Source organism: Miscanthus floridulus, chromosome 9 (genome assembly GCF_019320115.1).
Source record: "Miscanthus floridulus cultivar M001 chromosome 9, ASM1932011v1, whole genome shotgun sequence".
In the NCBI taxonomy this organism is placed as follows: domain Eukaryota; kingdom Viridiplantae; phylum Streptophyta; class Magnoliopsida; order Poales; family Poaceae; genus Miscanthus; species Miscanthus floridulus.
Window position 1 is genome coordinate 21,928,174 of NC_089588.1, and position 14,183 is coordinate 21,942,356.

At 40.9% G+C, this 14,183-nt stretch overlaps 1 protein-coding gene across 6 annotated transcripts in view; it reads left to right on the forward strand.

Moving 5' to 3' along the window:
- Positions 1-14,183, forward strand: part of LOC136483533 (uncharacterized) — a 68,392-nt gene that overhangs the window by 34,698 nt on the left and 19,511 nt on the right. For 2 of the 6 annotated variants that reach the window (XM_066480621.1, XM_066480626.1), the window contains exon 2: positions 7,179-7,352. The exons of 1 other annotated variant lie outside the window; for it this stretch is intronic. The gene's annotated coding sequence lies outside the window, so the exon portion shown is untranslated. Of the gene's footprint in view, positions 1-839; positions 1,428-7,178; positions 7,353-14,183 lie in introns of those variants that run through there. 3 more of the 6 variants (XM_066480622.1, XM_066480623.1, XM_066480625.1) reach the window with 3 other exon arrangements.

Here is a 14,183-nt window from a genome sequence, read left to right on the forward strand (position 1 = left end):
ACTCTGAGGACATCTTCAGGAGTTCTTCTTATGTATGCAGTGATAAATTCACAAACGTAGTATCCACACAAGTTATTACCTGGTTTCCTGCCGCAAACACCACTGTACGAGAAGAAGATTATTCTCATCATCTCACACGTAAATTGAAGTACGATATAGTAATTAAACACGTGGGAAGTATATATAGTACTACTTACTGGTATTTCAACTACATTAAGTGGTGCCTTGCAATCCTTGCGGTGTTGCCGAATAAACTCTTTCCAAACCCTGTGCGACCAATAATGTACGATCGTTAATAAATTATGGCAAAGTCTATTCAATAATAGTTGTGTGCGAGAGATCGAAATTACCCCTGGATAATGTCTATCATATCTTGGTATTGTGCTCACTCTTTTCTCAATGAGTCCAAGATTACTAACTGACTTGAGTTTAACTCAATGACAATGAGTATCCAGTGAAACCTGCATTGGTTTATACACACACGTACATGCATATAAGTTATATTGATATTACATAAAATGTGTAGACTACATTATTATTAACACTTACTCAAAGTTGTACGGGAAAAAGTATTGTTGTCTTGTCGTGCTGCTTCAAGAAGAACTTCATGATATTCGTCTGTGCTTCAGATACCCAGTGGTCCTTGACAATAATATCGGTTTTGAATGCGATATAAGGATCAATGAAGCCAACACTGGTGTCTTGTATTCTTTGGAGCTCTGACATCTAGAATCTATATATAAATATAAGTTACATGTGAGGATAATTATATACACGTACGCATGGAAGTGAGTTTATTAAATAAAAGTAAGAATCACTTACAAACAAAAGGAGCTAATGATTGATTTGTCCAGAGCGTCCAAGTGGAATAGTTGATGCAATTCTTCGAAACTAATATGTAAGATGTCATCTCCACGGAAGTAATGATGGTCTCTAAATCTGACAAAGATCCACTGCTCACCCCTGCCACACGCCTGCATGTACCACTTGTTGAGCAAGTACATTTGCGTACCCAATTCATTCAGAGCCGCAGGGTTGTACAGACTTTTGCCAAATTTATAAGTCTTCCAGGTATCAACTTCTAGGTTCTGGATTGGAGCTTTGCCCGTCACTTGATCCAAGGTTAAACCAGTTTGTTCAAAAAAATCATTAAGGTCTTGAACCGACACTTCTCCAGAGTTGTCTGGTCGATAGACTTCTATGTTGGAACCATATTGATTAGCAACAACAAGATTTTGCATTGGTTGCTTCTGTTGTCCGAGCTGTGGGACATCCTTCCCTGATGCTCTTTTCCTTTTCTTATGTGCATCATGTGACTTCACGAGGGAGCGGTCATAGTCTGATAGTGGCGGTGGCTTACGAACTTCAAGCATCTTTTTCTTGTGAGCTTCGACCTTCTGCCTCAGCTGATCTCGTGGTATGTAAAAGTACGACTTCTCCTTAAGCTTCGCTTGTCTCTGCTTTTGGATATCTATAAAAAAATCTTTCACTTTTTTGCCTTCTTCAGCTGCTATTTGCTCATCAGTCTTTTCAGGAAGTATTTCTTGAGAAATAACTCTTTTTTTGGGGTCTTCTTTGCCGCCGGGACCTTAGACGTCTTTGTAGTGCGTCGCTGTGGAGGTGGTGGGGGCGGTGTTGGAGACCGGCGTGGAGGCGATGAGGCCGGTGTTGGAGTCCGGCGTGGAGGCGTTGGAGATCGTTGTGGAGGCGGTGGGGCCGGTGTAGGAGTTGGAGATCGTTGTGGAGGCGATGGGGCCGGTGTAGGAGTTGGAGATCGCCGTGGGGATGAAGTCGTCTCGCCCCCCGCGACGCTGTGATGAGATGGGGAATGAATGATTGGGCTAGGCTGGGGGGAGACCCTGCTACAAAAACAAGTTGTGGTCAATTATTTTTGAAGCCAATATAAAATTAATGGAAAAATAATATTTCATTCACTATCATTCGTACCTAGGGTGAGGTAGGGGAAGCGGTGGCGCCCCAGGAATGATGATGAAGCGTTTGCGCCATTGAATAAATGTCTTCTCTGCTTCTCCTAGTGTCTTCTCCCCATCACCGCCTTCAATGTCAAGAGGAACATTGCTGTAACCTTTGAGCACTCTATCGACCGAGACGCTAGCATATCCAGGTTGAATAACTGACCCATGGATTCTTGGTGTCTTCGTTCGGTCTATTGGAGATACAACCCCGACAGCCACCATGATTGATGCATTATTACCATCTGGAATGTGCAGCTCACATGTTGTTAGAGGCTCGGTAATGTCATCAACAGGGAAGCGCAACCCAGCATCACCTTGAATAACTGGCAGCTCCGTGGAAGCACAACTGCTTTTCATCTGACCAACGGGGCTAATGGTGACTCCCGGCGTCGATTGCATTTGACTCATTGCTAGCTGCACTTGCCTCTTGATCTCCTCCTGCATTCTTGCCTCAAGAGATTTTTCTCGTTCACGTGATTCAAGCAATGCTTGTCGTGACTCATTAACAAATTGCTCCAATACACGGATTCGGTCTGCCTCCTCATCCTTCTTTCTCTGGCGGCTTCTGTAGGTATCCCTGTCTGCTGGGAATGCTTGTAGCCACGGAACCGCCCCATAGCCTCTTGTTCGACCACCGTGTTCGGGATTCTCTAGGGCATATGTCAATTCATCCTTTTCTCTGTTGGGCTTGAAAACACCACTATCAGCTTCTTCCCTAGCACGAGCTAGTCTCTGTGTTGCTCTCTCAATTTTTTGGCCGAAAATTAGCTTGCCAGTGTCTGGGTCTAGGCTTCCCCCATGAGCGTAGAACCAATTCTTCGCGCGTTGAGGCCAGTTCTTCTCTATTGTTTCAGGTATGATTCCCTTGGCAGTAATCTCTGCTTCTAGGTTCTGCCACTTGGGAATAGCACTCCTATAACCACCTGATCCCATGCGATGATGGTATTGCTTCTGTCGGGCATTCTGCTGATTCCTCATCACACGTTCCTCACTCTCTTGAGATGTCTTGTATTGTACGAAGTCATCCCAATGGGACTCCAACTTGACAAACGCCTTAGCATTGAAATTCGGCGTTTCATTCTTCAAGATAAACTTTTTATACAATGTCTTCTTCCAACTCTAGAACAATGTTGCCATCTTCTTCATTGTCCAATCCCTCACTAGCTCCTTCAAAGCATCATCTGCTTGTAATGTGAAATGCTGAGTGATATCTCTCCAAGCTAGGTTCTTGTCACGATCAGATACAAAACTAACATTAGGAGCGGATATCTTCTGCTTCCATTCACGAGCACTAACTGGGATCCTATCCCTTACAATGAACCCACATTGATTGACATATGTCTGAGCATGTGGTCCCAATGGTTTGCCGGTGTCGGTGTCGAATTCTGATATTATGAAACGGCCCTCTAATGGCTTTTTTGGCCCTCGGACTTTCCTACTCTTGCCGGTGGTTGATGTAGATCCAGAGACCGGCTACATGAGTAGAAACACAACGATTAACAACAAATATACGTACGCATGCATCTATAAGAGATGATAGATAATCGAATATACCTCGCCAGTATTTTCTTGCGCGACAATTTGTTGATCTTCAACCACCGGCATATTCAGGATATCATCATAATCAGCAAAGTACTGAACTCGTGTCATCCACATTGGTGCCGGCGTTGATAATATTCGCCATTATGTCATCATTCAAGTTATCATCCGGAGCAGCCATTTGTATCTTCAAGATAACACATAGATAGAATTACTATGGCACATAACATAAGTACATGTGATAACACATATAGAATTACTAAATCCAATTAAATATAATAACACATAATATTTCATAAGGATAAACAATAATAAGGTATAGGCTTTGGAATCGAATAAAAAACACTTTCGATCCAAAAAACATGGAAATAAGTACATGTATATATACATATAGAATGATACAATTTTCTCTCTCTCTCAACACATAGAATAAGTGCATATGTATATATCTCTAGATATGCATGTGATAACACATAGAATGTCTCTCTAGATACAATTTATTCTCCTCTCTCAACACATGGAAATAATTAAGTACATGTATATATACACATAGAAATAATTAAGTACATATATATATGTATACATATAGAATCTCTAGATAGAATTAATTACTAAATCTAATTAAACCTAACATATATACATAGATAGAATTTTACTAAATCAAAATTAAATCTAACACATATAGAGAGAGATAGAATAATAATTACTAAATATATCAAAAACTATAATAAAAACTATCTAAAAACTATCTAAATAAAGTACTAATTAAATTTTAATACATTTAAATCTAATTAACATATATCAAAAACTATCTAAAAACTAAGAATAAACTACTAATTAAATTTTAATACATTTAAATCTAACATATATATCAAACACTACCTAAAAAACTATCTAAAAAAACTATCTAAAAAGTATCTAAAAAACTATCTAAAACAGGCTATGGATGCATGGCCATGCATGCATGGCGGCTGGGCGTGCTGGCCGGCCACGGGGCCGAGCAGAGCCGCGCGAGGACGACGTACGGCGGAGAATCGATGGCCGCCAGGCGGGGCTCGACGACGACGGTGGCGCGGGCGCGGCAGAGACGACGATCGAGGCCGGGCGGGGGTAGACGATGACAGCGGCGCGCGCGGGTGCGGCAAAGACGATGAGATCGATTGTAGATCGAAAAGTAGAAGATGAACCGGTCGATATATATAGGCCGGGACCCTTTAGTCCCGGCTGGTAACACCAACCGGGACTAAAGATCCTTTAGTCCCGGCTGGTAAGCCGAACCGGGACTAAAGGTCCAACCCTTTAGTCCTGGCTCGGCTTACCAGCCGAGACTAAAGGATCTTTAGTCCCGGTTGGTGTTACCAGCCGGGACTAAAGGTATTTTTGGGCGGGCAACTCCGCCCACCCTTTAGTCCCGGTTCCTGGCCTGGGCCGGGACTGAAGGCCTAAAATTTATGCAGCCCGCCAAAGTGTTGTTTTTCATTAAGGATTGTAGATCTTGATGAGCTGCTCAAATGAGACACTAAATGACCTCAGATGAAAAATCTCTAAGTACCAAGTTTGATCATCTTAGCAAGATCTAAAATTGTTACATAGCTCATTTTTTCATTTGAGAAAGTTTTATCAAACACTAGTCACAAATTCTTGAATCTCATATAGACTTTCTAAAACTATGTCACACACTTGTGAAATTTGAACTACATTTTGTTCAAACTTTCTCAAATGAAAAAATGGCCTATATAAGGATTGTATATCTTGATGAGCTGAACAAACTTGGTATTCAAAACTTTTCAATTGGAGACAATCTAGGGTTCCGAAAACTAGTTTGTAGGCGTCGAAATTTAAAAATCACAAATTTGAACCGTCCAAACTATCTCAAATGGAAAGTTGACCAAAACAACAATTGTAGATCTTGATGATTTTAACAAACTTGGTACTCAAAACTTTTCAATTTGAAGTCATTTAGAGTTCAGAATACTAGAGTCAAAGTGTTGTTTTTTCATTTGACCAAATTTGACTTGGTCAAACTTGCTCAAATGAGACACTAAATGACCTCAGATGAAAAATCTCTGAATACCAAGTTTGATCATCTCAGCAAGATCTACAATTGTTACATAGCTCATTTTTCCATTTGAGAAAGTTTTATCAAACACTAGTCACAAATTCTTGAATCTCATATAGACTTTCTAAAACTATGTCACACACTTGTGAAATTTGAACTACATTTTGTTCAAACTTTCTCAAATGAAAAAATGGACTATATAAGGATTGTATATCTTGATGAGCTGAACAAACTTGGTATTCAAAACTTTTCAATTGGAGACAATCTAGGGTTCCGAAAACTAGTTTAGTAGGCATCGAAATTTAAAAATCACAAATTTGAACCATCCAAACTATCTCAAATGGAAAGTTGACCAAAACAACAATTGTAGATCTTGATGATTTTAACAAACTTGGTACTCAAAACTTTTCAATTTGAAGTCATTTAGAGTTCAGAATACTAGAGTCAAAGTGTTGTTTTTTCATTTGACCAAATTTGACTTGGTCAAACTTGCTCAAATGAGACACTAAATGACCTCAGATGAAAAATCTCTGAATACCAAGTTTGATCATCTCAGCAAGATCTACAATTGTTACATAGCTCATTTTCCCATTTGAGAAAGTTTTATCAAACACTAGTCACAAATTCTTGAATCTCATATAGACTTTCTAAAACTATGTCACACACTTGTGAAATTTGAACTACATTTTGTTCAAACTTTCTCAAATGAAAAAATGGCCTATATAAGGATTGTATATCTTGATGAGCTGAACAAACTTGGTATTCAAAACTTTTCAATTGGAGACAATCTAGGGTTCCGAAAACTAGTTTGTAGGCGTCGAAATTTAAAAATCACAAATTTGAACCATCCAAAACTATCTCAAATGGAAAGTTGACCAAAACAACAATTGTAGATCTTGATGATTTTAACAAACTTGGTACTCAAAACTTTTCAATTTGAAGTCATTTAGAGTTCAGAATACTAGAGTCAAAGTGTTGTTTTTTCATTTGACCAAATTTGACTTGGTCAAACTTGCTCAAATGAGACTACTAAATGACCTCAGATGAAAAATCTCTGAATACCAAGTTTGATCATCTGAGCAAGATATACAATTGTTACATAGCTTATTTTCCCATTTGAGAAAGTTTTATCAAACACTAGTCACAAATTCTTGATTCTCATATAGACTTTCTAAAACTATGTCACACACTTGTGAAATTTGAACTACATTTTGTTCAAACTTTCTCAAATGAAAAAATGGCCTATATAAGGATTGTATATCTTGATGAGCTGAACAAACTTGGTATTCAAAACTTTTCAATTGGAGACAATCTAGGATTTGCATCGTTGTATCATGCGGGCACAACAGTGAATTTTTTCTTGACGTATGACCCTTGGTTATGATCTTGTCGTAACCATGGAGTGTCTTCATCATTTAACATGATGCTTGGATCTTTCTTCACTATGAAGGGTGGAATTTGGACATTTCTTTTATAATCTTCTGACATGTCTGACTTGTCTTCAATTCCCACTATATTTATTTTCCCAGAAAGAACTATGTGGCGCTTTGGCTCATTGATCATTGAGTTGATGTCTTCGTTTTTTCCTCTCTTTGATTTTGTAGACATGTCTTTCACATAGAACATCTGACTCACATCAGCAGCAAGGACGAATGGTTCGTCTTTGTACCCAATATTGTTGAGGTCCACTGTTGTCATTCCATACTCTTTGTCGACTGTTACCCCTCCTCCGGTCAGCTTCACCCATTGGCACCGGAACAAAGGGACTTTAAAATTAGGTACGTAGTCTAGTTCCCATATATCTTCTATGCGGCCATAATATGTTTGTATATTCTCATTTGGATCTGTGCCATCTATGCGAACACCACTATTTTGATTGGTGCTCCTTTTATCTTGGGCAACTGTGTAAAATGTATTCCCATTTATCTCATACCCTTGGTACGTGAGGATATGCCATGATGGTTGCCTAGCCAACAAATACAGTTGCTCATCAATATTATCATCACCTTGACATTCTTTTCGCAACCAACCACTGAAACTTTCCATGTGCTGACGCCTAATCCAAGCTTCAGTCTTCCCTGGAAACTTGGATCGTAAGAACTCCTTATGTATCTCGATGTACGGATGCACCAATGATGAGTTCTGAAGAACTGTGTAGTGTGCTTTATTGAAATAATCGTCTTCCATGCCAATATATGTTTTCTACCCTAAAGTTCCTTTACCACTGAGTCTCCCCTCGTGTCGCAATTCGGGAACGCCAATTGGGGCAAGGTCAGGAATAAAGTCAACACAGAACTCAATGACCTCCTCTGTTCCATAGCCCTGGGCGATGCTTCCTTCAGGCTTAGAACGGACTTTCACATATTTCTTCAAGACTCCCATAAACCTCTTGAAGGGGAACATGTTATGTAAGAACACAGGTCCAAGAATACTAATCTCCTTCACCAAATAAACTAGGAGGTGTGTCATGATATTAAAGAAGGATGGAGGGAACACCAACTCAAAGCTGACAAGACATTGAACCACATCATTCTGTACAGTAGCTAGTTCCACTGGATTGATTGCCTTCTGAGAAATTGCATTGAGGAATGCACATAGCTTCACGGTGGCTAGACGTACATGTGGAGGTAGAATTCCTCTTAAAGCAACTGGAAGCAATTACGTCATAAGCACGTGGTAGTCGTGGGACTTTAAGTTTAGGAATTTCTTCTCTGGCATATTTATTATACCCTTTATATTGGAGGAGAATCTCGATGGGACCTTGATGCTGCTTAGACATTCGAACATGCTGTCCCTCTCTTCTTTGCTAAGCGTGTAGCTAGCAGGACTTAAGTAATGACGTCCATCATCTGTCTTCTTTGGATGAAGGTTGTCTCATTCTTTCATGCCCTGCAAGTCCTAGCGTGCTTCAAGTGAATCCTTTGGCTTCCCGTACACACCCATGAATCCTAACAGGTTCACACAAAGATTCTTTGTCAGGTGCATCACATCGATTGCGTTGCGGACCTCTAGGACTTGCCAATAGGGTAGCTCCCAAAAGATGGACTTCTTCTTCCACATGGGTGCGTGTCCCTTAGCATCTTTGGGAATAGATTCACTGCCTTGTCTCTCTCCAAATACTACTTTCACATCCTTGACCATTGCGAGTACATCTTCTCCGGTTCGGTTATGAGGCTTCTTCCGGTGGTCTGGCTTACCTTTAAAATGCTTACGTTTCTTTCTTATTTGGTGATTCAAAGGAAGGAATCGACGATGGCCAAGGTACACGACCTTTTGACATCTTTTCAAATATATACTATCAAGGTCATCAAAACAATGTGTGCATGCATTATATCCTTTGTTTGTCTGACCTGAAAGATTACTTAAAGCAGGCCAATCATTGATTGTTACGAACAACATTGCTCGTAGGTCAAAGTGTTCTTGTTTGTACTCATCCCAGACACGTACACCTGGTTTGTTCCATAAAACTAGAAGTTCTTCAACTAATGGCTTTAGATAGACATCAATGTCGTTGCCAGGTTGCCTCGGACCTTGGATGAGGATCGGCATCATAATGAACTTCCGCTTCATGCATAACCATGGAGGAAGGTTGTAGATACATAGAGTAACTGGCCAAGTGCTATGACTAGTGCTCTGCTCCCCAAAAGGATTCATACCATCTGTACTTAAGGCGAACCTTAAGTTTCTAGCCTCATTTGCAAACTCTGGAAATTCCCTATCTATCGCTCTCCACTGGGACCCATCAGCTGGGTGTCTCAGCATATTGTCTACCTTACGGTCTTCTTTATGCCACCGCAACAACTTTGCATGGTCTTTATTTCTGAACAAAAGTTTTAAGCGTGGTATTATAGGAGCATACCACATAACCTTGGCAGGGATTTTCTTTCTAGGACGTTGTTCACCCTCGACGTCACCAGGATCATCGCGTCTGATCTTATACCGTGCTGCTTTACATACCGGGCATTCATCCAAATTCTCGTATTCATTGCCATGGTAGAGGATGCAGTCATTAGGACATGCATGTATCTTCTGGATTTTTAATCCCAAAGGGCAGACAACCTTTTTTGCTTCGTACGTAGTGGTGGGCAATTCATTTGGCTTCGGAAGCATCTTCTTTATGAGGTTCAATAAATTCCTAAATGCCTTGTCGGATATACCATTCTTTGCCTTCCACTGTAGCAATTCCAGTGTTGTACCCAGTTTTTTTTGCCCCTCTTCGGCCGTCGGGTATAGCAACTTCCTATGATCCTCAAGCATGCGCTCGAACTTAACTTTCTCTTTTTCACTTTCGCATGCTTGTTGTGCATCACGAATGGCATCGCCAAGAGCATCACCGAGATTATCTTTTGCCGCTACCTCTTCTTCACCTCTCCCCATTGTAGTATCATCAAAGGCAGCATACTAAGCAATAATGTCATCAATGTCTAAATCTTCTCCTTCACCTTCTTCCATCATGACCCCGCTTTCTCCATGCTTAGTCCAACATATATAGTTTGACATGAAACCTGACTTAAGCAAATGTGAATGAAGACTTATTGAGCTTGAATATTCCTTTAAATTCTTACATATGGCACATGGACAGCACATGAAACCATCTCGCTTATTTGCCTCGGCCACACCTAAGAAATAGTGCACGCCCTCAATAAAGTCTTGGGAGCGGCGATCAGCATTATACATCCAATGGCGTGACATAATCTGCATTACACGACAAATTATAAAAACCTTGAACATAATTAAGTATTTTTTTACACAACATAGATGACACACACACGGTTGATTAATTAACTAAGCCTGGCCACAACGTAAGCAATCCCAACTATCACTAAACAAACTAAAACTACAATGCACTTCAGTAACATAATTATTTTGTGATCGTACGCAACTAAAACAGACAAATCATTCTTCTGTTGAATATCAATAAGCTTCTCCTGCAGGCTCACTGCCTCATCATCAGCAGCCGCTACCTCAAGCGCACCCAAATTCTGCACGTATGTAGCATAATCTTCCTCCCAATACCAACCATCGCATCCATTGCCCTCCCACTGAAATTAAAGCCAAAAAATATTTAGTCAAAAATATTCAAGAAAAGCAGGTCAATTAGCCATAATTATAAAATGCGTAAGAAACTCACATCGTGATCCGGGCACTTGTAGAAAACACGACCCTTGTTGGGTCCCTGTCTCTTGACTCGGTACTCCATCACAATCTTCTACTTACACTTGCCGCAGATAATGAGAGGGAGTTCTGGCCTCAGTCGTTTCACAACCGAACGAGAGGCCGAGGATCCGGTACCAGTTGTCATCTACTTTCTATACTTATTTTTGCAAACTAGTGTAAATTTCATATTTTCTAAAATGATATATTTAAACAAAACTAGTACGGATTTCACATGTTTCAATAAATAACCATCCGTACTAGTTGACCTTGCTTACGTGATCATCTCGGCCAGCATTTCTCCACCGGACGGCACCGTACTTGGCCAAGGAAGAGCTCCGATTCTACGAGAAAGGGAACACGGTCTTCCACGACCGTTGCCGCTCTCCCTCGTAGAATCAAAGCTCCTCCTTGACGTCCGTTACCACTCGACAGAGAACATGTTGGCCGAGCTGAACACGGTCCGCAAGTTCAACTAGTACGGATTTTCTATAATTTTCTAACTATTTACTAAGTTTTTCATTTCATGGAAAATTTAATTCTAAAAAATAAAAGGCATGATTTCTAAGTAGTTCATTTCATGGAAAAAATAATTATAAGTGACCTGCTCGATATCGGCGAGCTCGCGGGCGTTTAGGTTGCCGAGGATAGTAACATTTGTAGATGACATTTGTAGGTCTGAAGTTATCAAATATCCATCAAATTATAGCTCAAAAACATGTTTCAATAAATAACCATCCGTACTAGTTGACCTTGCTTACGTGATCATCTCGGCGAGCATTTCTCCACCGGACGGCACCGTACTTGGCCAAGGAAGAGCTCCGATTCTACGAGAAAGGGAACACGGTCTTCCATGACCGTTGCCGCTCTCCCTCGTAGAATCAAAGCTCCAACTTGACGTCCGTTACCGCTCGGCAGAGAACATGCTCGCCGAGCTGAACACGGTCCGCAAGTTCAACTAGTACGGATTTTCTACAATTTTCTAACTATTTTCTAAGTTTTTCATTTCATGGAAAATTTAATTCTAAAAAATAAAAGGCATGATTTCTAAGTAGTTCATTTCATAGAAAAAATAATTCTAAGTGACATGCTCGATATCGGCGAACTCGCGGGCGTTTAGATTGTCGAGGATAGTAACATTTGTAGATGACATTTGTAGGTCTGAAGTTATCAAATATCCATCAAATTATAGCTCAAAAACATGTTTCAATAAATAACCATCCGTACTAGTTGACCTTGCTTACGTGATCATCTCGGCGAGCATTTCTCCACCGGACGGCACCATACTTGGCCAAGGAAGAGCTCCGATTCTACGAGAAAGGAAACACGGTCTTCCACGACCGTTGCCGCTCTCCCTCGTAGAATCAAAGCTCCTCCTTGACGTCCGTTACCGCTCGATAGAGAACATGCTCGCCGAGCTGAACACGGTCCGCAAGTTCAACTAGTATGGATTTTCTACAATTTTCTAACTATTTTCTAAGTTTTTCATTTCATGGAAAAATTAATTCTAAGATCACGTAACCCACCGGGGACGAGGATGGCACGTGCTCCAGCGAGGACGAGCGAGGCGTGATTTTGATGAACTAATTTAACTTTTGTTTATCCAAACATATATGCAAATCATTATGTGATTTTGAGCTAAAAATGACATATAAAATCATAATAAAGTCCAACATATAAAGTTACACATGCATCTACATCGCAAAATGAGATAAGCTACTGATAAAACATAAGAGGATTAAGTTTGTTACCTCCAAAATCGAAGAGCAACACCAATGGAGGGGGAGAGAGCAAGAACAACAGCAAGCTGAAGAACAGAGGCAGTGAGTTTGAATGGAATGGCTCGGGCTCGGGGAGGAAGAAACGAGCTGTAGGCCGGGATAATTAGTCCCGGTTAGGGAGCCAAACTGGGACTAAAGATTAATCTTTATTCCCGGGGCATTACCCAAACCGGGACTAAAAGCTTTAGTCCCGGCTGATATTACCAACCGGGACTAAAGGTAAACCTTTAGTCCCGGTTGGTAATACCAGCCGGGACTAAAGATCCCTGCCCCGCGGACGACCGTTGGGCAGGGACCTTTAGTCCCGGTTGGTATTACCAACCGGGACTAAAGGGTCCTTTAGTCCCGGGGGCAAAAATGCCGAGGCTAATGCCAAATTGGGACATCGTTCTAAAGTCTGTTCTCTAGTAGTGGCATAGACTAAAATGGTTAAGGAACATAAGCATTATTAATTCAATAATAAATTTAAGAACCACATTGTTCGCACACGATAAATTTAAGAACCGACCTTGATACACGGTTAAGATTGATCATTAAAGGCAGTGGAGCACCGACGTACAAGCGGGGGCTGACCAGCGGGCCCCATGGGCCGGCCGGCCCCACCCAGGCTCCTCTGGGCCCAATCTTTGATGATCTATCCTAGATGGTGGATTGGAGGTCCTCGAAGTCGGTTTCGTCGCTGATGATCGTGATTTGCTCTGACGGATAGGTCCACTTTGCCTGTTTCTGATTAAATCCTTCTGCAGACACAGATTCACCAACACTTGTGGAATTTGTTAGTTTAAACCCCTATACCTATGTTGGTGATCATATTTATTCAGTTTTTGATGTTATATTGATGGTTTATTTTGAGGGTTAATGACCGTCAACAGTTTGCAATCCTTATCACTAGCTTGTTTTACTTGTACATACTTGTGCTAGTGTTGTTGTTCTTGTGTAGCTAAGTAGCCTTGCTTAGTTTGTGTAACTAAGTAGTCGTTGCTCTCTAGTTTAGCTTGTGTAGCTTTGCTAGTTGAGTAGTGCTAGTGTGGCTTAGGCTTTGTGTGCTTTGCTAACTAGTATGAGTAGGAGCTCCTGGTGTGTTTTGCTGTACTAGTTGCTTAGATTTGTGTGACCTTGCCAATGAGACTTGTGTAGGTGAGATCTCTCTAGCTCGGCACCTTAGTTGCTAAATTAGGATCTTTGTAAGGTGCTTGTGAACATAGATAGATGGGTGTAGTCTTGGCTAGACCGATTAGTCTATTTTCATATTTGTTTCGGTTAGTCGGCGCATAATTAGTTTTAGAAAAGACTATTCACCCCCTCTAGTCGGCTAATTGATCCTATCACCCTCAAACTAGTTCATCGGCTTGCCAAAGGAAGGATCCGTGGTCTTAAGATGGAGAAGAAGACACCAATATAGACACACTACATATAGCAGGTCCATAATCCGTAGGTTTCCTAAGACTAGCATTGTATTGCATACTATGAAACGTATTTATCATAGCCACATCACAATCCGCCATCATTTTATTGAGTTGTTCCATGGTAACAACAGAAGATGTATTAATTACAGGTGGTGTTACCTTGGGTGCAGCAGTGGTTGAATGAGCAACCTGATTGACAACCTTGAATTGTTTTGCCACCTGTTAGGGACCAATACTAGGGTACCCGAAGAGGAGGAGCTAATGACCA